This window comes from Anas platyrhynchos, chromosome 7, assembly GCF_047663525.1.
Source record: "Anas platyrhynchos isolate ZD024472 breed Pekin duck chromosome 7, IASCAAS_PekinDuck_T2T, whole genome shotgun sequence".
Lineage (NCBI taxonomy): Eukaryota > Metazoa > Chordata > Aves > Anseriformes > Anatidae > Anas > Anas platyrhynchos.
The window spans coordinates 10,466,333-10,487,095 of NC_092593.1; the positions used below are offsets into that span (position 1 = coordinate 10,466,333).

General features: G+C 43.3%; 1 protein-coding gene across 25 annotated transcripts in view; it reads right to left on the bottom strand.

Moving 5' to 3' along the window:
• Nucleotides 1–20,763, bottom strand: part of NCKAP5 (NCK associated protein 5) — a 435,119-nt gene that overhangs the window by 220,516 nt on the left and 193,840 nt on the right. For 4 of the 25 annotated variants that reach the window (XM_038182188.2, XM_038182189.2, XM_038182183.2 and 1 more), the window contains exon 1: nucleotides 14,483–14,751. The exons of 20 other annotated variants lie outside the window; for them this stretch is intronic. The gene's annotated coding sequence lies outside the window, so the exon portion shown is untranslated. Of the gene's footprint in view, nucleotides 1–14,482; nucleotides 14,753–20,763 lie in introns of those variants that run through there. One more of the 25 variants, XM_038182191.2, reaches the window with a different exon arrangement.

Below are 20,763 nucleotides of genomic sequence, written 5' to 3' on the forward strand. Positions count from 1 at the left end.
AACAATAATAAATTATTTTAAAAAAAATAAGCCTGCTCCCAAGAAGACCTTGAAAAAAGAAAAAGAAAGGAACAAACAATCAAGAAATACATTCTTTCTGCAAAAGACTTGAAAGTTAAGCTAACAAATCCCCCAATCACTGGTGGTTCGTATACATTTTTTCCTCCGGAGATTTGTCACATGGACATGATGTGCTGTGGAAATTCTTCTGAAAGGATCTGCATTTCCCTAAAGGATTTTTAATGAGAATTTATTGCTCATGAAAGATTCAGGATTGGCAGCACTTCTGTCTTCAGCTAATGATCTTTGTTTATTAACATAAAATGCATCGTGCTCAACAGTACTTTTACTTTCCCAACCACTGCATCAAAGCATGAAAGCATTCTCACTCCTTCCATCCCGTTCCCTGAGGCTCTCTGCGCGGGTGCTAACTGATATTTATGACAGTCCCCTCGCAGGATGAAGTCAGAACCCTTGTTTCACATAAGGCTGAAAATAGGGGAAACATTTCTTCATAACCAATATTACTCAGACATAAAGCTAACAGCAGCCAAGAGCAGCAAACTGCCATTGCTTCTGGTGTCTGTTCCTTCAATGCAAGCCTTTCATCACTAGCAGATCTTTTCTTAGTCCTAATCCTAATTGCTCTTAAATTCCACAATTAACATTCGCACAAAATGCTCCTTCCACATGCTTTTAGTGAATTACCAGCTTCTGAAACTTCATTTCATTGAATGTGCAAAAGAGCAATGAAGGCTGTAGACAACTGGGCCTGCAAATCAGAGATCCTATAAACAAACTGCTGAGCCTTCTCTTGTATTTCTATGGAAATCAAATCAAAGGAGTACATACATTTCTTTGGGAAAAAAAGGACCAAATGCAAGACTGAAGAAAAATGAGGGTGTAAAGCTCAAAAAAAAAAAAAAAATCAAATACACTGGTATGTCAACAAGCATCTCTTAGATCCTACTGCTTTCTTCCTAACTAGCTTTCCTTCTGCTATGCCTCAGTGATGCACTCATCTCTCAAGTTGGCTGTGACAATGTTTAGGAAGATTTTCTCCTCATTCTCTACAAATTCTTCTCAGTTTCACACTTACAAATCAAAGAGGATATCTGATTTTGCTTCATTACTGGTTGACCTATTACCTCCATTTCCTCTCCTTTGTTCCCAGATCATCATAACACATTCCTGGTATTCTTTGTAATCACTTTTTTAGGGTGCTGTACAGTGCAATAGGTTTTTAAACCATCCAGAAAGCCCACAGCATCAGGACTTGTGTTTTTCTTACCAGACTGCACTTACAAACACCATGTCTTTTCTCTGAGTGTCATTTATTACATGCTCTGTAACCTTCGTGCTGTCATTCATGTCCTGTTCCAATTAAGCACTGGAATATACCTTGAAAAAAACGTCCTTTTTTTTTCCCCTTGATGGACAAGAAATAAAATAAAAGTGATTTCATTCCATTTGACTCCCTGGATTTTTTTCTTGACTTTTTCCATTTCTGTAGCAGTTCAATGCTTTCAAGTATTCTGCCACACACGCTAGCAAATCTATAATGACCCTCTGCTCAAAGAGAATCAGAGTTGTTCAGAAAAATTCCCTTTCTTTACTCTTTAAACTGCTCGTTGCTTCTTGTCATTCCCTTTAGCACCCTCAAGACTACCAATATCCTTTTATTAAGGCTCATGAATAATGCTCAGTCATGCAGGCTGGGGATGGCTCCGTTTCAGGGCCAGAGGCAGCTCACACTTGGATCAAGTCCCTGCAGCAGAGTTCTGTCCCGCATCCCATCTCTGCTTTCCTCTACCAACTCAGCTGAGAGAATTTCTTCTCACATCATTTTACAGGAAAACAAACTGAACAGTGAGATGCTCTGCAGATCTGTGGGTGCAGCAGGACAGTAGCACCACCACCTCCCACGGGTATTAACTGCGTGCATCAACACCCAGCACTGGGCACTTCGATTGCAGAGCAGTACTGCCGAGTGCTTTGTACCCAGGAAGCAATCAGAATAGGTCAAAATATACACCAAACCAGCAGGTACATATTAATACTTGAAGTACGAGGGGAAACATACATGTGTAAACCACACATTTCCTGTATTTATGCCTCCAAATTTCCATTCTGGGATACCATGCACAGAAACCCCTCACAAGTCTGTGGGTGCCCAACAAGTAAAAGTCAAAGTGAGAGCAGGTAAACAAAACTAATCATACAAGACAGGTAACAGTTTCCTAAATGCGCTTTGAAGAAAGGACCAATAGAAGAAACAAAAAGGGCTACTAAAAAGACAGAAATACAGTTTGCAGCACAGAATTTAATAATTGATCAATACTGAGTACATATGCTGGAAGATGAGCAATACCTGTAATACTTGCAACACTGCTATGAAATCAGCTACTCCGTTTTACATGTGTATATCCTTGATCTCCATTATTAAAAGCTCTTGTGCACCTATTCAATCACATTAGCTTACACTGTGGCAGTGAAAAATAAACCAATTATGAAAATAATTTCAGATGACCATCCATTTTTCATAATTCTGGAAGGAAAAAGCCTATTTCATAGTTAAAGGACACATTAGATAGTCTGCCAAGGTCATCTTTGTACAAAAGATGTGCCTGCAGTACAAGGTAAAGCAGATGATGTTTACTTACAGAGCAACAGGTCGCTCGGTGGTGTGCAACAGTTGGCTCTCGGGCCACCTGCAAACAGCCAGCAGCAAGAGCTGCCCGCTCCTGGCAGACGCCGAGCATCAAGGCAAGCCCCGCAGGGGCCTTCTGCTCGGACTCCCAGCAGGAGAGAGATGAAAGAAACGCATCCTTTCCTACACGCATCCTCAAATGTCGACATAAAAATGGTTTGGATTTACTGATAGACAGTAATCACCACTTAGATTTTAGATTTCAGAAACACGAGTCCATGTAAACTTCAGCATACCTACCAGTTTTGTGAAGAGGAGAGAAGCAGGGAAGGAAGTAACAGAGAATCCCTTGTTTATTCAAAGAAAAAAAGTGATAGCATAACAATTTTCTTGGAGAAGTTACAAACTGTTGGACTTCCCCCAGTACTCTCCCAGCTTCAGGAACGTGCTTTGCCATGCCTTAAACAAAATAATGTGGTCTAAATCATGTCTCATTATGCCAGAAATAAAAAAAAATTAGCATGCTGAAAACCACTTTGAAGTATCCTTCAGTAACCCAATCCATGAATTCATATTTATGCAGCCTTACAGCAATAAAATCAGTTACATGCTAATGATATAATTGTTTCTTCTATCACTCTGTCTACAAAAGACAACTAGATAAAGTCAAAGCCAGTGGCCTCTGGCTGATTATGTGTTTTGACAAATTAGATGATTAACTGGAACCTCTAACTCAAGCTCCGCAATCTCAGTAGACCCAAAAGAGAAGAAAAGACCGGCTGTGAGAAGGACACGGCTCTACAGGGACCCTCGCCCAGACTGAGGAGAGCTTCTCAAAGAGCAGTATTTGCATTGGATCAAACAGTGGCTGGCACGCACACAGGCTAATTTTAATGCAGAAATTACCCGTGTCACTTTAAATAATGGGCACAGCGTTTGGTAATGTATGCAAAATGCTTTCAAACACGGTCAAGTAAAGATAGAGAACCTCACTTCTCAGTGACAGTTCTGCCAGCGTAACACTTAATGACAGTGAAAATTAAATCCAAAGCACATCACGATTATTACTGGAGCAATGGAAGTATTTGTGTGTATTTATGAAGCCGTTTAAACTCACACAGTCAAATCACAGCCTCGGTAATTGTCTGGTGATGATGCAAGAGCTGAACAGCAACTGGCACAAGATCCACCTGCTTCACTCAAGTTGTTTTACTGAGCACACGCAGTTATACAGCAACAAGGACTTGCTTCAATACAGAAACTTTAAACATTGATCTCTTCATGTTAAATGAAAAACTTTCAGATAAGCACAGGCACATCCTGAGCTGTCCTTTCAGCTAGTACAGCTCAACATGTCTGGGACAAAATTGTAATTTAAAACTTTTCTAATTACTCATGATGCATTGCCAAATTGTAACAAAATTATGAAAATGTGTACTCCTAGCATTTCCTTGAAAATGATACCTGGAGAAAGATAAAAAAAAAAAAAAAAAAGAAAGATTTCTGTTTAAAAGCTGAACCAGGGAAGCAAACACCTTCAAGAAACCCCAGACAACTTAAACCCTTTTAGGGCATCATAAAAGATCTTCCCCAAGGACATCAGCAAGCTCTCCTCTATGAATGAGGACAGCTTCTCAGAGCTCAAATAGCATCAACTTCAATGGAAGTTTAATTTCAGCAAACAAAATAAATAATTTAAAAGATAAGGGTGAATCACGATGCAGATGTTTAGCATTCAGGCATTTCCAAACAAACATTAAATGTATATTAACAATGATTTAAATATTAACTGTCTGAAATATTAACATAGAAAGATCTTCAGATGTTCAACTGTCAACCAGATGCTTACACAAGTCTGCATTTCTCCAGTTTAAGAATAACATTTTGAAGCCAATTTGATATTTGAACAGAACTCCTTGCCATTATTTCACAGCAGAAAAAAAAAATCTGATATTTTATCTATGAGGCTGAGTAATAAATTGTGGTCTGAAATGACTTATTACAGTCACTGCCACTAGCCAGATACCTCACCTTTCTAGGAAGCAAAATCCAAACCACGAACAGTGGTCACATAACATCACCTCAAGAATTATCTCATTAACAGAATCAGGAAAACATCAGTCTGAAATCAAGGTATTGATTATTTCAAAATTTAATTCCCCAGGCAAAAGCCAGACTGACAAATAAATCCAGTAAAGGGCATCTGCCTATTACCCAGGTGAGCCTAATCTTGAGCTTAAGTTGAACTACACTTAAAGTACTTACATTAGTGAAGAAGACAAACAGCCATATATGAAATTGGTGATCAACTTTGCGGGTGAACTCCATGTCACTACATGGTCATGCCTTCAGGTTATGAGATCAAGACAGCTGACAGACAACACACATATGGACATCTTGAATATTTGCTGCTTAAACCAAAGGTATGCGTTCACCTGGGATTCAGAGGATCGGTGTGAGGCTGCAGTAAGCAGCTGCTTTCACATCCAGCCCCACCAGTAACTGGCAAACGTCTGTGCAAAAGGCAGCTGAAGCAATCTTCTCAAGAACCAGGGTTCACCAGGAAACTTTTATCAGTGGCTCTTAACAGTATTTTACAAGAGTGCTAAAAGAACTGAACATCCTCTTCAATACAGAATGCATGCTATTAGTGTTCTGAGTTAGTAAAACGGGCGTCAAGAGCTTTTCCAAACTCAGAGGATCAATATCTAGGGGATGTTTGCATTCACCTTCCTTTCTTAAAGTCCCCAAAGCAGAACAGAATAGCTTCTCCTGTTTAATCATGCTGCAAAAATAATCATATTTTGATACACTAAGGTTACTTCCATGCTGACATATTTTTCTTAACAAGCTACTGTCTTAATTAGTTTTGTCTGTCATTAAAAGGTTACCTACAGGGCAAGTTAAGGATTTTTTTTTTAGTGAAGCAGAAAAACCCATGGTTTTAGATTATTCCTTACTGTAAAAGCAGCAGATGCTCTTTGCTGCAACTCCCATAAAAACATGTTTCATAGTGAAAGCTATTAATATCTAATTTCACGTGGAAGCAAAGTGTTAGGATTTTGTTCTGCACTCTACATCCATATTCATCTCTTCAGAAGCTGGATCATTGAGAATATGTGGCCAAAACCCAATGGTCTTGTGTTGCCCTACAGCCACTGGCTCAGTTTATTATGTTCAGGGTTTCCATCAGCACCTCTTACGATGTCCTCTTTTGGATAAGTTCTCACCCTGCATCAATGCAATGGCCTAGTGCACAATGGTTATACAGCTACCTGCTAAACTTAGTTACTGCAGTCAGCTTACTCATGCTTTTTCCAAATCTCAGATGCAGGAAGAAAGAAATGCTCAAGACACATGAGGTCATGTTACTGTTCAGCAAGCATCTTCCCCCAGTACTGTCTTGTGAAAATGTTATGAAAAACTTTACCTCCTTATAAACAGTGTTCCTATAGTTGTCTATAAAAAACACAGTTTTACTTAAGAATACAAAGCTGTCAGCCTCTCAGAAGTGCAAATGACAAAGAGAAAACTATTTTCTAGATAGGTACTAAATAATTCCTATTTTCCCCTATCCACAGGTCATGTCTCATGGCTTTCCCAAAGCCATATTTTCTTTAAAATTAGTGGTATCTTGCAGATCAAAGACTGCAAAACATTTAACAAAGCAACATCAGCCACCAGCCTTTGTATGAGGAAAACGTTTTTAAGTAAATGTACACAAGGACCTCATAACGCCAATGAGGAACAGCATAAAAAATACCCTAGCAAATTGCACTCATCATACCAAGAAGCGATGTAAGACTTCAGGAAAGGAGCCCACCCCCAATGACACGTACTTCACCAGCTGATTTACCCCAGGTGAACGCCTAGCTGGATCTTCAAGAGGCACACCTCCACAGAGCTGGAGCTAGCAGGGTTCAGGAATTGCCAAATGCCACAATTGGGAAGAAAAAGCTCTTGCTGCCCCGCTGACCCTTCAGATGTTACACAGCCCAGCCCAAAACTTCACATGGAGGGAATAAGAAAAGGTGTCAAATTTACACAAATTGCTCTAATATTACAGTCTGAGTACTCAAATACTTCTGCCTCAGCCTCTAGGGGAAGCACAAGGTGTATGCTGCTAACTCCATGGCACATTGATGGCTCCCAGAACCAGCCGTGGTGAGCAGGTGGCATGCCTGCAGCCTCACCACGGGGCAAAACCAAGGCTTCATCACCCCTATTTGCCTTGGGAACCAAGCTCACGCTCAATACTTATTTTTTACACAACATACTGCCATAGTATTTACTGCCTTTTTTATCCTCTTCCATACATACGAAGCATGAAACAGTTTTTATTTTAGACTTCTGAAAGTTGGTAAGCTTTTCTGACAGTTAGGTGTTCTTTTTTTAAGTTTCATTTTTAAAAGGCATGAAAAATAAATCTAAATCCCAACATCCAACACCAAACAGCAGTGAAAATCAGTGACAGGTCACTTATTCTCAGAAAAAGCTGAGCAATTTCAGGACCTTGTCTTTTGAGCATAGATTGCATTCTGGCATATCAGATGCTGCGGTAATGGGATTTTGTAAATCTGAAACATGTTCATATTGTGTACATAAAGAAATCTCTTGATATTTTAAATAGTTTAGTGCTTTTTTCATCATATATACCTTCCCATGCCCCCTTGCTTTCAACAGCTAATAACCCATACATCTGATGAAAATTAATTGTCTTGACAGCTTGCATAAAACCTATAAAGGTCCAAAGGAAAAATGCTGTAACAGCAGTTTCTTTCCGTGTAGGACAGTAGCTATGGAAACTATCTTTAGAGGCCAACTGGCCTTCATCCCAGCACAACATTAAAAGAAAAAATCAAAACGCTACTTTCACTGGGATAGCCAGAGGCACCAGTCTTAATTGTCAACCTTTACAACTTGGCTGCATGTTAGCTAAAGCAAAGTATTCATTGATGTTATTGGGAGCACAGCTAGTAGGACGTTATAGTAATATTACAGAGTTAGATAATATACACCTTATGAACCGTGCCTATATTGATAATTATAATGATAACCTGTTACAAAGAACCTGTAAAATGTGGAAAACTAGACAGATACCTCAAATATCAATGTGCATATTATTCAGTTCCTTATATATAATATATTTTATTAATTATTATGATATAAATAATTTTGTCTTATCTTTAGGTAGATATTGCAGCCAAAGAAGAAACCTCTAATCTGATTTAACTCTGTCACATTGTATCAGCTGAAACACCTATCTTTTGGAAGGGATTTATCTCATACACCGAGCCTGAACAAAAGCTGCAATTCCTAATACAGCCTGACAAAATCATTTTTTATGAATGCTGATAGCTTATGCAAGGTCTTTCCCTCAAACGGTAAGACACAAACAAGGCAGAGATGCCCTACTGCAAACGCATGTGGCAACTTCCACCAGCAGCCACAGGCTGGTAACAGGGCTCCTAAATTTTAGGAAGTACAGTTTTCTTCAAGAATGATATTCAGAAAGTAGTGAAAGATTTTATTCATACATAAATGTACCTGTATGAAAGGAAGCAGCATGTATACACCTCAAGTACGCATGCAGAGCTCAGCTCTTCACAGAGCGACACCATTTTGTCCCCCTGCGGTACCCTGTTACAGCAGCACTTCTGGAAAGCACTTAAGTCTCATCTGAAGCTTCTGCCCACAACAGCAATTCTCATTTACATGGCTTTTGGGAACCACCCAGGCAGGTCAGAACTACACGGACCTGGTTCGGGTTTAATCAAGGCCCAAGTGCTCCCAGCTGCCAAGCGGCCCTCCCTGGATGTGGGCCTACTCAGGTAAGGAAACAGCACCTGAAGGACGCTTGAAACGCTGGTACTTTGCTACACGAGTTCATAAAAGAAATGAGTGTATGATTTTGGTTAATATACCAAGAGACACTAGGCTAACAGCTGGTAGCTGATTATTCAGATAACCAGCTAGCATCCGTAAATATGGTTGCATTCAAAAGTACCTACGCCTGTTGGCAGAAGACAACTAAAGGCAGGGTGTAGGCCTAACTCCAGGACACCTATCGAACATTAACACTGGATTTAGCTCACAGATTACAATCATGGGGTTCATGAGAGCTCATCAATTTACCTGTTATCCTCAAACAGATTTATCAGTGTAAGACTGCAGTAAAATGAAGCAGAACCATTTATTACACACCTCACACTGAGCCGATCCAACTACTACTAAACAAGGCAGGTACATTTTAACTCTCTTGGATTTCACTCAAAAATAGTTGGGCTGTGCTACCATCATTAAAAAGAGGAGATTAACATGGAAAAGGAAGTCAAGCTTTTGGCACATAAGCCCTATTGTCTGCCTTTTTAGTTCTGTTAATCTCTTAAGAGACACCCACGACTGAAAACCTTGTGGTGCTTACCCATCCTTAAGCCTATCACAGCTACACCGCTGCTGAGTGAAGATGTTAAGGAGATTAATCCAGACTCTAATAATATTTATCTAAGTATTGCCATAAATATCTATTTAAAAAAAAAAAAAAAAAAAGCCTTTCCATGCCAAGGGAAAGAGAAGCTCACATACTGCTACATCCCAACCTACCCTACCTCCACCCTAGCACAAAATCTAAAATCAGCCAACAAAATACATGCTAAGTACCCAAGTACCTGGCTTTACTTCATGGAGTAATGAACATCTGGGAGCACTGCCATCATCTTTTTTTTTTTTATGTTAACTGCATTCATACTACAGTGATGAGTGACAGCATTAGCTTTTATTAAAAAATTTTAACAACTTATAAACAGATTGTCCCTTTGTTTGATATAAGCATCTCCATCCCAGAAAAATCCCAGTGAAAACAAAGGACTTCTAACAGCTGTTAATAGCACATTTCCTTTCTTCCAGTTTTACAATGTGGTTTCACACTTTGTAACATCTGTATCACGAATCTAAAGACCTGACAGACTGTCCTGCTACATTTTTATTCCATAGTTCTCACGATTTCCTAGTACTACTTTTCAAACTTCACAGAACATACAACTTCAGCTGAGTATTTTCTACCTTTGATTCATTTCTCCAAACCTGCAGTTCTCTTTCTGAACATGATTTCATCATTTTCTTTCAAGAGGAAGTAAACCAAGATCCAACATGGCCATTTTCTTCCTCCTCACCTGAGAAGACGAAGCTCGTCATTTCACCTCCCAATCCCTTCTCTCACCTGTTCACAATGCTTGCCCTGCTCTTCCTCAGGATTTTGCTGCCTGTGGGTCCCATTCCTTGCCATGCAGATCTATTAGCCTTCCCCAGCTTAAAACAGTCATCCTACTTGCCCCATGTTTTTCTTCCTTCTGTGGGATCATTGAACATTGTGGCAAGGATGGGTGGCTGCCTAGACTTTTCACCCATCTCTTTCCTAGCCAAACACCCGGAGTAGTCTTCCTCTGCAGGAATGATTATGACTCCACCTCATTTTCAGCAGCCCCTAGGAACCACTTCATTGCCAATGCAAAGAAGGCCAAGACGTGCCACATATTGAGTATGGTTCAACTAGTAGCTCTGGACTTCATCCCAAATTAAGAGGAAGATGAGTTTATTACACTGGTTTGGTCTACATTCCCTATTTATTGCATCTTGCATACTTATTACAGACACAGCTGCTCTTCGGGTTGCAAGTCAGTCGGGTCAGCATCTTACAGAGTGCACTTTGGCTTCTGTATCTGAGTCTAGCAACATATGCTAGAATGCAGACATACACAGTGGATGTAGAGAAGAGGTATGCAGGCAACTAATGTAAAGGAGAAAGAGCAAAACAAACATCAGAGATCCACTTCTCTTTCCATGGAAAAAAAAATATAATTGTGCATATGGCAATGATGTGACAACAAAAAATGGACTGACCATTCTAAGGACATCATCAGGCACCTTCGGAAACAGAGTCACTCATAAGAAATTGGTACACGCAGTCGTTCACAAGAAGTTTTCTTATTAGCAAATATACAATGGGATAAAGATTTTAGCTTCCTGTAGTGGATTAGAGCAACAACATGGGCAAAATCTTGGCACAGAGAAGAACTGTAAAGCCTTAAGGATCCAAGTGAATGTAATGAGAGAACAGCTGCATTGTCTATTTAGAACAACACAGGCCACAAGGAGCCAGGAGTCTATTTAAAGGGGGTTATACACAATGCAAGGAAAGTTATTAGAAAATGGAACAAAGATGTATATGGAAAGCAACTGGTAAATGTTTGGCTCAGAGCCTCAGATTTAAGGGAGATCCTAAGAAGGGAGATGTGAAAAAACAAGAAGAAATACTTTTATTTTTCCCAATATACAGCAGCAGTAAAAGTTTTGTTTCTGTGATACATCAAACTTTTTTCCATACCTTGTTTTTTTCCCCTCCTGATCTTACTTCCATTCTGATTACTCTGAGGAATAATTTATGTTTCAGATGTGAACTGTCAGTGCATACGCCACAGCAAGAGAGGAAGAAGTACTTGACTCTCCTTTATGAGCCATTAGTTTCTGTATTTTAAAGCTTTTCTCCTTTTGAAAAAGGAAGAATCCTATTTTCATTTCAAGGAAAAGTATAGAAGAAAAATCAGTTCTCAAAGAAGTAGAGAACTCCAGGGTCTCTGCCTTTTAGAAGAATTTTGCATATCGACTCTTGCTGGCAGAACACCCAGTCTCTCTCTCTTAATGTTTAAATCATTTGAATATATTAAGAAAAGAAGAAGAATTTCCTTTTTTTTTTTATCATTTATTTTTAATTCTATCCACATCAGCTTAGGTCTGTATGCACTATCTAATATCCTAATTCTGTCAATTCTTTGGTCATTCCTAGGAGTTTCCATTACACAATTTAAATGAGGTCTAAATATGACAGAGTTAGAAACAATGAACAGAATTTTGCTGTAGCAATTCCTCTGGACCTTCTTCAAAATGGAAACAAACCTAAAACCTACCAGGCTCCTGGTCGGTTTTCTCAGACAAGTATTATTACAATTGCCTCTCCACTGTCTGACTTCTGAGCAGTGCCAGCTCTGCACATCTCAACTTTATCACAGTGCAGACTCAGTAGGAAGAAATGGTTCCAACCTCTGCAGACGCACAAGCCACAAGTAGAAACAACCCCTGCTGCTTGATACCAGTCCCAAGCCAGCTCCATCCCACTATGTGAATACGTTTTAACTAAATGAACTGATAGCAACTACCAACCATGATTCTTGAGAATAGGAGCAAAACAAAAGGGATTGTTTTTTGTTTTTAAGTCTTCTACATTTTTTGTGCAGCACATCTTTGCAAGCCTTAATCCTGCAAATACCTCCACACACACCTGACTTTACACCCAGTCACCTATCTCTTTCAATGCTGTAACTCTGAGGTTAAGCAGGTGGTCAACCAGTTGCAAAATCAGGATTGTAAATGGAAAATTAATCAGCGTGAGAAGTGGATTTATACACAACACCTGGTTTCGGTGACTCAATCTCTGCATAAGGATTCGTCCGCCAGAGTGGTACAGCTCTGCAAGAGCTGGAACCAACCTGACCTGGCCCAGGAGTGGAGAAGTTCACCATGACATAATTACTACAGCAACAGAGGTTCTTTGCTTAAGAAAGAAGGCATCACCAAATATCTATTAAAACATACACTTAGACTTCACTCCAGCAACAAATCCTGTCAGTAATTGAGTGCTGCATGCAATTAACAGCAAAGACACAGATGAGAAAAAGCAGAGGCAGGAATACCTTTGAGGAAACTCTCTAAAAACACCAAGATGAAAAGACCAGACTGAAAATGCCAAGTAATACAACTGATTATATTTGAGCTAAAGGATGTAACGCTCCTATCAGAACTATTTAACAATGTGCAGTGAGAGAAGAAACAGTACAAGAGATGCCAAAGCCATCCTGAAGTTTTGTTCTTTCCCATTTTCCTGTCAGAGCTCCTCACCCAGCTTCCAACCCATCCTTAACTGTCAGCACACTGCTGAGCTGGGCACAGGGGGCCATATGCTTCTCTTTAAGCGCGTAAATTGTACGGCATGACATGAATGGAGCTGCTCCACGCACACAGTCAATCACACGTCTCAAGTATTTGGCAGAATACTTGAAACTTGCGTTTGTGACTGTACCCTGCACTGCAGCTGCTTGAAGAGTCAGACCTGGGCTTCTGCAACACATCGCTGGTTCACGAGCAAGTTCTGGGATGCTTGAACTCAGAAGACTCAGGATTTTGTCAGGGTATTTTTAAAGCAATGGCAATCTAACAGTGCACTTCTTCATACTGTTGGCCTGTAACAGCATGGTAATTTTCAAGTTTTAAAGGAACATGTAAGCCTGCAGTAGCAGGGACCTGATGACATTGTTATTCTTGCTACTGGCAAGCCTCATCCAATGCCAGTGGCATTACTCCCAGTGCTCACTGGCAGAAGGAAGCAAGTCTTGGTAAATTCAGGTAGGGCTACTGGCCACTTGAACCTGAAAGCACGTACTGCATTTGGCTTATGCAGCTTGATCCTTCTGTTAACAAAAAAATGGAGAAACATTCTCAGTATTCAAGGCCAAACAAGTATTTTTGGTTCATCACCACTAACAAGCATCAAGACCCACAGAAAAAAAAAATTCCTTAGAGTTCCGCCTGCTGCATAGTTATTCCCCAACCACGTTTAAAAATCCAGCCTGTCAATTCCAGCATTTCAGCGCAATTTTTATTGACCTACTAACCTGTAACTCTGGGAAGCCTGGAGCTAAGAATGCAATAATGGCTAGCAAATACGAGTCTCCAAACGGAGTGTAATAACCTTAAGTAAACTACTGCCAAGCAAAAGTCCTGCAGATCAAACAGTTCCCACGAAGCCTCATGCTATTAACTGGCAAAGAAGTCCCACGATATCTCCATAGCCACGCACAATAACAGAGCGCTGTGCTCCTGTTTACTTACACGGCTTATCTGCAATCCCGTAATGTATACAGCTGACCCCGCCGATGTAAATCACTTGTCTATTGAACGTTACTTCACTTGTTACAAACTTCGCCAGCTTTCCACGGGTAAACAAGGGGTTTTAGCTGAAATACCCGCTTTCAAGGGAAGTGAAAATTTGTGCTGTACGTTTATGGGTCCGAGGCTGAAATGGTTTAAATTTGTTTATTGTTATGCGGAGAAAAGGGGTCTTGTATACAGCAGGTTAGCAATGCTGTTGTTTATGAGGTTCTTTTCTTCTTATGGGGAAACTGTGAGGCCCAGTCATGCTTCTTCAGGCTCATTTAGGGTATTTTCAGGTCAAACACACCTCAGAAGACAAACAGGGGATCCAACACCCACGTAAAGCCAACCCAGTGACAACCAGCGCTGGGTGACCCCACACTGCCTTCCCTTCCACCCCATGGCTCCAGCTCATTTTGGGGCACCCTCCTTCCCCACAGCACCACCGCCTTTTTCCATGGGTGCAGAGGAGCCGAGCAGAAACCCCAGAGCAAACATGAATAAACACAGCCACCCCCAAAACAACCCCGGGCGCTCCTGCCAGAAGCAAACCCGCTGCCTCGGGAGCAACAGGGCCGCGCTGAGGCGGGCTTGGGGGGGAAGCCCGGCGGGGCGGAGGCAGCGGGGAGGGAGGGCAGCGGGGCAGGAGGGAGGGAGGGCGGCCGGGCCGGGCCCTCCGGGGCTCTCGGGCCCCGACCGTTTGGGCCCGGCGCTGCCCGGCAGCGGGGAGCGGAGCGGGGCGGGAGCAGGTGCCGGGGCCGGGACTGGGGCCCGCCTCCGGCCGCGCCCCGCCGGGGGCAGGCGAGGGGGAAGCGGGCGGCTGAGGGGAGCGGCGGGGCCGGCGCTTACCTGGCGGGGGCAGCCCGCGCCCCGCTGCCTCACGGCGCTCTCCGCCCGTGGCCGTGGCCGCGTCCCCGTCCCCCGGCTCGGTCCCCGTGCGTTTAAGGCGCGGGGGCGGCTCCTCCCGCCGGGCGGCCGTGCCCCGTCCCCGTGGCCGTCCCCGGGAGCAGCAGCAGCAGCAGCAGCAGCAGCGGCGGGCTGTCAGCTGCAGCCCATCTGCCGCCATCAGCCGCGGCTCAATGGCTCCGGCAGCTCGGCGGCGGCGGAGGGGGCTCCCCGCGGCGGGGGGGGGCGGCCCGGGGCGGGAGGTGAAGCCCCCCCCGGGTTGGGGGGCGCGGAACCGGGGGGAGCCGCGGGGAGCGGCCCGCAGGGGAAAGGCTGAGGGGTAGCGGGGTGCTGGGTCGGGGTGTGGGGGCCTCATGGGGACACGGACGGAGCTCGGGGAGAACTGGGGGGTTAATTGGTGAGTTGCGGGTTTAATTAGTGAAAGGGCAAGGTAGAGGCCTCGGGAGGTGAGGAAAGCTGAGGCAGGCTGGAGTAGCGCAAGGGCAAGGAGCGGTCCTGCAGCCGGGCTGCTGTGGGTTGGGTAGACCAGCAGCTAGCTTTGTGCAGGCTTCCAGGTTGGGCATCCCTGTCTGCAGTGTGTAACGGGAACCTCCAGCATTGCTTGGATCTGCCAACGAGAAAATGCCCTCTCCAGGACAGCAGCCTGTGCTGGCACCTCTGTCTCTCTCGGAGAGATGCAGCCGCTGTTTTCTGAGGGCCGATGGCGAGTCCTGGGCTAGCCAAAGTCTCCGGGTTTCATTCAGTACGACTGCGTGAAGTATAAAGCCTGTGCTCCCCTGAGAATCAGAGCCGATGATTTAGTCATGACTCCTGCTCGAAATACTACAAAACTGCAAAAGTGAACTGCAAAGAAACATGAGAAGGGAGCTAGGCAGAATGGTAGCTAAAAAGTCCTTAAATCCAGCCAGTTTGGGGTTCTCCAAATGGATTGTGATTTCTCGTTCATTCTCACGCCTTAAACCAGGATCCTGCAGCAGTCACACAGTACTGGAGTAATGTCAATTGATGTGTTTAATTGCTTTGTTGTGCAGGGAAACACCTTGAGCAACTCTCCTAAGAGCTAGGTTTTAATTACTGAGTTTAAAATATGTTAATGTTGTGTTTAAGTAGAAATAACAACATTCCAATAAAATGTAATCACATTGTAATGCTTGTTGCTTGCACAATCAATCTAAATCACCTGTTCAGATTCCTTTATAATTAGTGATTCAAACTGCAAGCACTAAATGTTTCCGAGGCTTGGGTAACATCGCAGCAGCAGCAGCAGATCTGACTGAAGCGTCTGTGTAGCTCAGCATCACCTCTCTGACAGTGGCAAAAACTGAATGTCCAGAGAAGGACAAAGTACTTTTCTGCTCCCCCACCATCCAGGAGCTCGGCGACTTCCAGAGCCAAGCTTGCCCTCTCTGCCTGTGGTACCTCTCACTGGCTTTCTGCCGTGACTTAGTCCAGTCTCCAGCTGAACCCACGCACACCTTCAAAGTCCTCAATATCCTGTTGCAGGGGCTCTGAAGCCTGATTACTTACTGCATGAAAAATCTCTTCATTTGTTTTTTGGCATGCCACCTGTTAGTTTCATCTGATACCGTGTATTTCGTGTATTGCAAGAAGCAGCAGACAACCTGCTCCTCTCCATGCAGCTCACGTTCTCGGATCTGTCGCTCCCCTGCCTAAGTTCCTGCTTCTTCAGACCAAGGAGTCCAGGTAGTGCCATAAATGAAAGCCATCATCTCGTGCTTCTGCCCTTCTCTGCCCTCCTCTGAACCTTTCCAGTTCTTTTGCACCTTCTCCAAGGTGGGGAACTTGAACTGCAGCCAATATCCAACGTGCAAGAAAATCACTGGCATAATGATGAGCCTTTCCTAAGCCTGATGCGGCAGATTTTAAAATACAGTTCTAGTCTTGTCAACAAATCCCTCAGTCAGCTGTAAATTATTGAACAGAAAGCATTTATTTAAATACCACAGCTACCTTTCTGCAATTCTGGTTTCTTCAAATTCCTAGTGAAATCTGCAGGTGTTAGGTCACTGAGTGATCTTACCAGGTATGCTAGATAAGCTGGACTACTAGAATGAAAAAAATAATATTGTCAGTTCTTTAATTATTTTCAGGCATGAGCTTACATCCACTGAAATCAATAACAATGGAATTGGTCTCCTATTCTATAACTAGAAGTGTTTTAGAATTAACAAGAACCAGTATTCATCTACAACTTGAAGCTATAATTACATTTTTTAAATATTTTCATGCATATCGAGCTTCTGGTCCTGACAGCTGAGATACTGTTCTTTGTGTCTCTTTAAGATTAATTGTATCTCAGTTTCATACCCAGCAGTACGTACATGACCCAGATCGTTAATTATTTCTTGACCCTGGGTTTGTGCAGTTTTATCTAGCATTTTTAAGACAATACACTGGTCCTCCAACCAAATTCATGACTTTGCTTACCAGTACTTTGGGGTGATACTAGAAATGCAAGGCTCGTATTTCAGAACACCAGAATGAAGTGGATACATTAATGGTAGCCATCGTTTAAATATAGAAACCTGGCAGCTGGCACATTCCGAAATTGCCCAGTATAGGAATTTTATCGTTTTCTCAGAGATACCTAGCAACTGTGAAAGACAGGACAGACAGTTCTTTCAGCTGGCTTCTGTTTCTCGACTGGGGTAGCGAAAATGTAGAGGTGATTTACCTCTGCCTACTGCTGCTTTCTGCAGATCTTCCAAACAGGAGATACTTGGGAAAGAGCAGACGCATTGACAGGTTGGAAGTAATGTGTGTGCCTTGACATCAGTGATACACAATGACCACGTCATCTTCAAGAGGGTCTGCGCTTCAGGGAGAAAACGTATTTGGAAATTTGGGGGAAAAAAGCCTTCAGAAAGGTATAGTTATTAAGTTTAACTCACTTCTCCGTATTGGATGGTGATTTACGTTGGACTGAAGCTATACACAAGCACTGTACTACTAGATTTTCAGGCGTTATACCCAAAGGTTACTGGCACTTAACGCGCGCTGTCCCAAAACTCCATAAAACACGAGTAGGGCAGAAATCACATGGCTGGTGTCACTTTCAACCCACCACCAAACACTATTCATCAAGACCTGAGACAGCCCTGCGCTTTTGGGGGCTTCAGTTCAGCTACAGAGACAATTACCTGTGGATCTGGGAAGCCCACCAGGCGAAGCTCCTATACCCTGAGCTCTGCAACCACAGAGCTGGCACTCACTGAGCTTCCCATGCTGAAATAAAGCATCACTGCACAGAGCAGCACCCAAGCACTCCAGTCCTTAAGAAGCAGGTTTCCAACGTGGTGAGAAGGGCTACGGGAAGAGCTGTGGTCCCGCTGCTGCCTTGGGTTGTCTTCCTTGGCTGTCAGCTCCTGCTGCGGGCTGTTGGGTTCAGCCTCGGTCCGACCCCATGTGAGTTTTCAGTCGATGGCAATTCAGAATTCAGACCCCACGTGGGAATTCTGTGCATATTTTGAAACGTCTGAAGAAAGGCACGAGTGCTGCCATTTGCACGTTTCTGCGCTGCAGCAGAGAAGTGCAAGGAATCCTGCCACTGCTAGCGCTGGCAGAAGAGCAGCACTTAGCCAGTTCTGCAAGTGTTTATACCAGTGTTGGTAGAGAAAAGGAGCAGACAGATTCAGCGTGCTTACAGCTTTGATCTGTGTTTCTGGATCAATCTCTCCCCGGGCTTTGCAGGAAGATAGGTCCTTCCTTTGCATTTGATCTCCCTTCCTCAGCCAGGAAGAGGAAGATCATAAAAATACAGGCGGCCCAACAGGAGCCACGCTGTACGTGCTTACTGCTCAAAAGGGCTTAAAAGGCTCCCAAATTGCCTGGTGGAGGACTGAGAATCTGCTTCCACTGGAGTGAATGAAAAACAGTATTTGTTTCATTACGGCATTACCATGAGTGTGCCTGAACTGGGAAGAATTTGAGAGTAGCATCAAGATAGCATCAAGCCTCCTCCAGGACTGGGAATGAGCCTCTCCGGGCAGCACAGGGAAGCAAACAGGGTCAGTCATTCCTCTGCCATCCTCAGAGGTGCTCCATAAACTGCAGCAATATCCTGCCAAAGCTGGTATCTCCTGGCTGCTAAGCTGTGCTGGAAATTAAGCTGGGGTTTCTGTTTTTTTTTTTTTTTTGCATATTTACGTTACACTTTCTAGACTCGGCTTAGCTAATCAGGTGGTAATGAAACCATGAGGACTGTATTTTGCAAGGTTTTATTCATTTTCCAAAATCTCTGGGGAATGTCTACATAAGCAAGAGTTTGCAAATTCTGAGCTGTGCTGATTTAAATAAGAAAAAATATGCTCGGGTCTTTAATATCTAATGAATACTGCCTTATATTTGAAACCTTGTCCCTAGTGGAACCCATTACAATAATGTTTATACAGGCGTATGCTGTAATGCATGATATTTTCCCTACAGCAGAATATGTTGGAATTTATTCCTGATTAAAGAAAAAAAAAATTGCAGATGGGCCGTATCCCAGAACACGGGCTGCTGCTGTCACAGCGATGCCCTCTTATTAACAAATAAAGCAATAAAAATTTAATTTGTTAATATGAGAAGGCGGGCAGCATTCACAGAAGTGCACTCTGGGTCCCGTGCAATGTGTGCGAACAGGAGGGCAGCCAAATCCTGCAGCATTAAAGGAGACTTTCAGAAGGTAGTGACGTGATCTAAATTTCACGTCTGCGGTAACGCCCTTCAGGGAGGGCGCTGAGTGTCAGGGGGACAGCAGAAAGGTAGCAGTGACAGGCCAGGGCCCGCTTTGGCTGCTGGAGAAGAGTAAGAGATGATGGCACAGGAATATTGGTGTTGCCCAGGTGTCCTGCGGTATTTGTCCTTTAAGAGCCCAGCTGGATGTGACACATCTACATCCATGGTTTTGTCTGCAGTAAAAATCCTTTGCAGCAGCGCAGCAACATCAATGTACATTCAACTAAACTTTCTTAAGAGAAGAGGGTAGGGCTCTTTTCTCCTTCTGCCCTCGTGAATGCCCATCTCCTGATGAAGATCATTTGCAGTGGACTTCTGTACTGTGGAGCGGGGCCACAGACAAGAGCTGGAGGGGACGCTTCCTCAGACAGGGCTCCTCTTCCACACCTCACCACGCTGCGAGCTGCAGACAGAGGAAAATGCTCTTCTCTTGCAGAGCACAGGATAAGGTTGTCACCGAGACTGCTTTAAGCAGCAAAACCTTTTAAAGATTCAGGCAGTGCTGTAGGAACTTCATTCCCTGGACAGCAGCGGCAGGCTGACACGCAGTACCGTGACATGGGAAACACAATCTTATTATTCAGACACCAAACTGGAGCACTGAACAACTCGGCTCAGCTCCTGGCTTAGACACAGATCTCTTCTATAAGCTCCATCACTTAGTATATTCACAACTTTACTTTCCTCTGTAAGAAGGGAATTATGTTATTTCTGGTTTCATCCTTGGGGCTGGGGGACGAAAAGCATTTCTCACTTTGTGTAGGACTGGAACAATGAGGCCTTGTTCTTACGTGGGATCTTAAAGCCTTGCTTTAACGTAATTTAGGAGAAATAAAAACGGTAGAGTGTTACAGAATGAAGTAGAAATGCTAAACGTGATTATTTAACTTTGCTTCCACAAGTGGGACTGATTTACAGGGAGAGCTGCTAACGTGACTCGCATGACTTCATGTGCAGCTCCTCCTGGTCCTCGGCTAACGCTGCCATCAGTGCTGCTATCCAAACACTTTAGTGAAATACATCAGTGATGTGGCGTTCCTTCAAAAATTATGGATTCAAAAATTGCCCATTTCTCTGTGCTCAAGCCTGCCTGCCTACCCCTCAAAACCCCCTGGAAAACCCTCTTGACAAGGTTCCTCCTTCACAGCCTGTGTCTGTGCACCACTCCTTTCTAAAATATCTTTTCAAATCCTGGTTTTGTAACAACACAACTTGTCATGTTGTTACCTCGATGTAAATCCATGGGTTTTCCTCTACCAAATAGGAAACAGCGCTGCAGATGCTGCTGCTGTTGGGTCACCGAGAAGACTTCAGGGCAATGTCACTGTCACGCGTCCAAATTATCCCTTGCTCTGTGAATAATTCCAGTGAAATCATTGGAATTATCTGAGGAATTAAATATGATTCAACACGGTAAGCGTGGCTGTGTCTAGCCACCAGTGGGATCGGAAGGCTGTATTCAGTACAAAATAATAAAAGCAGCC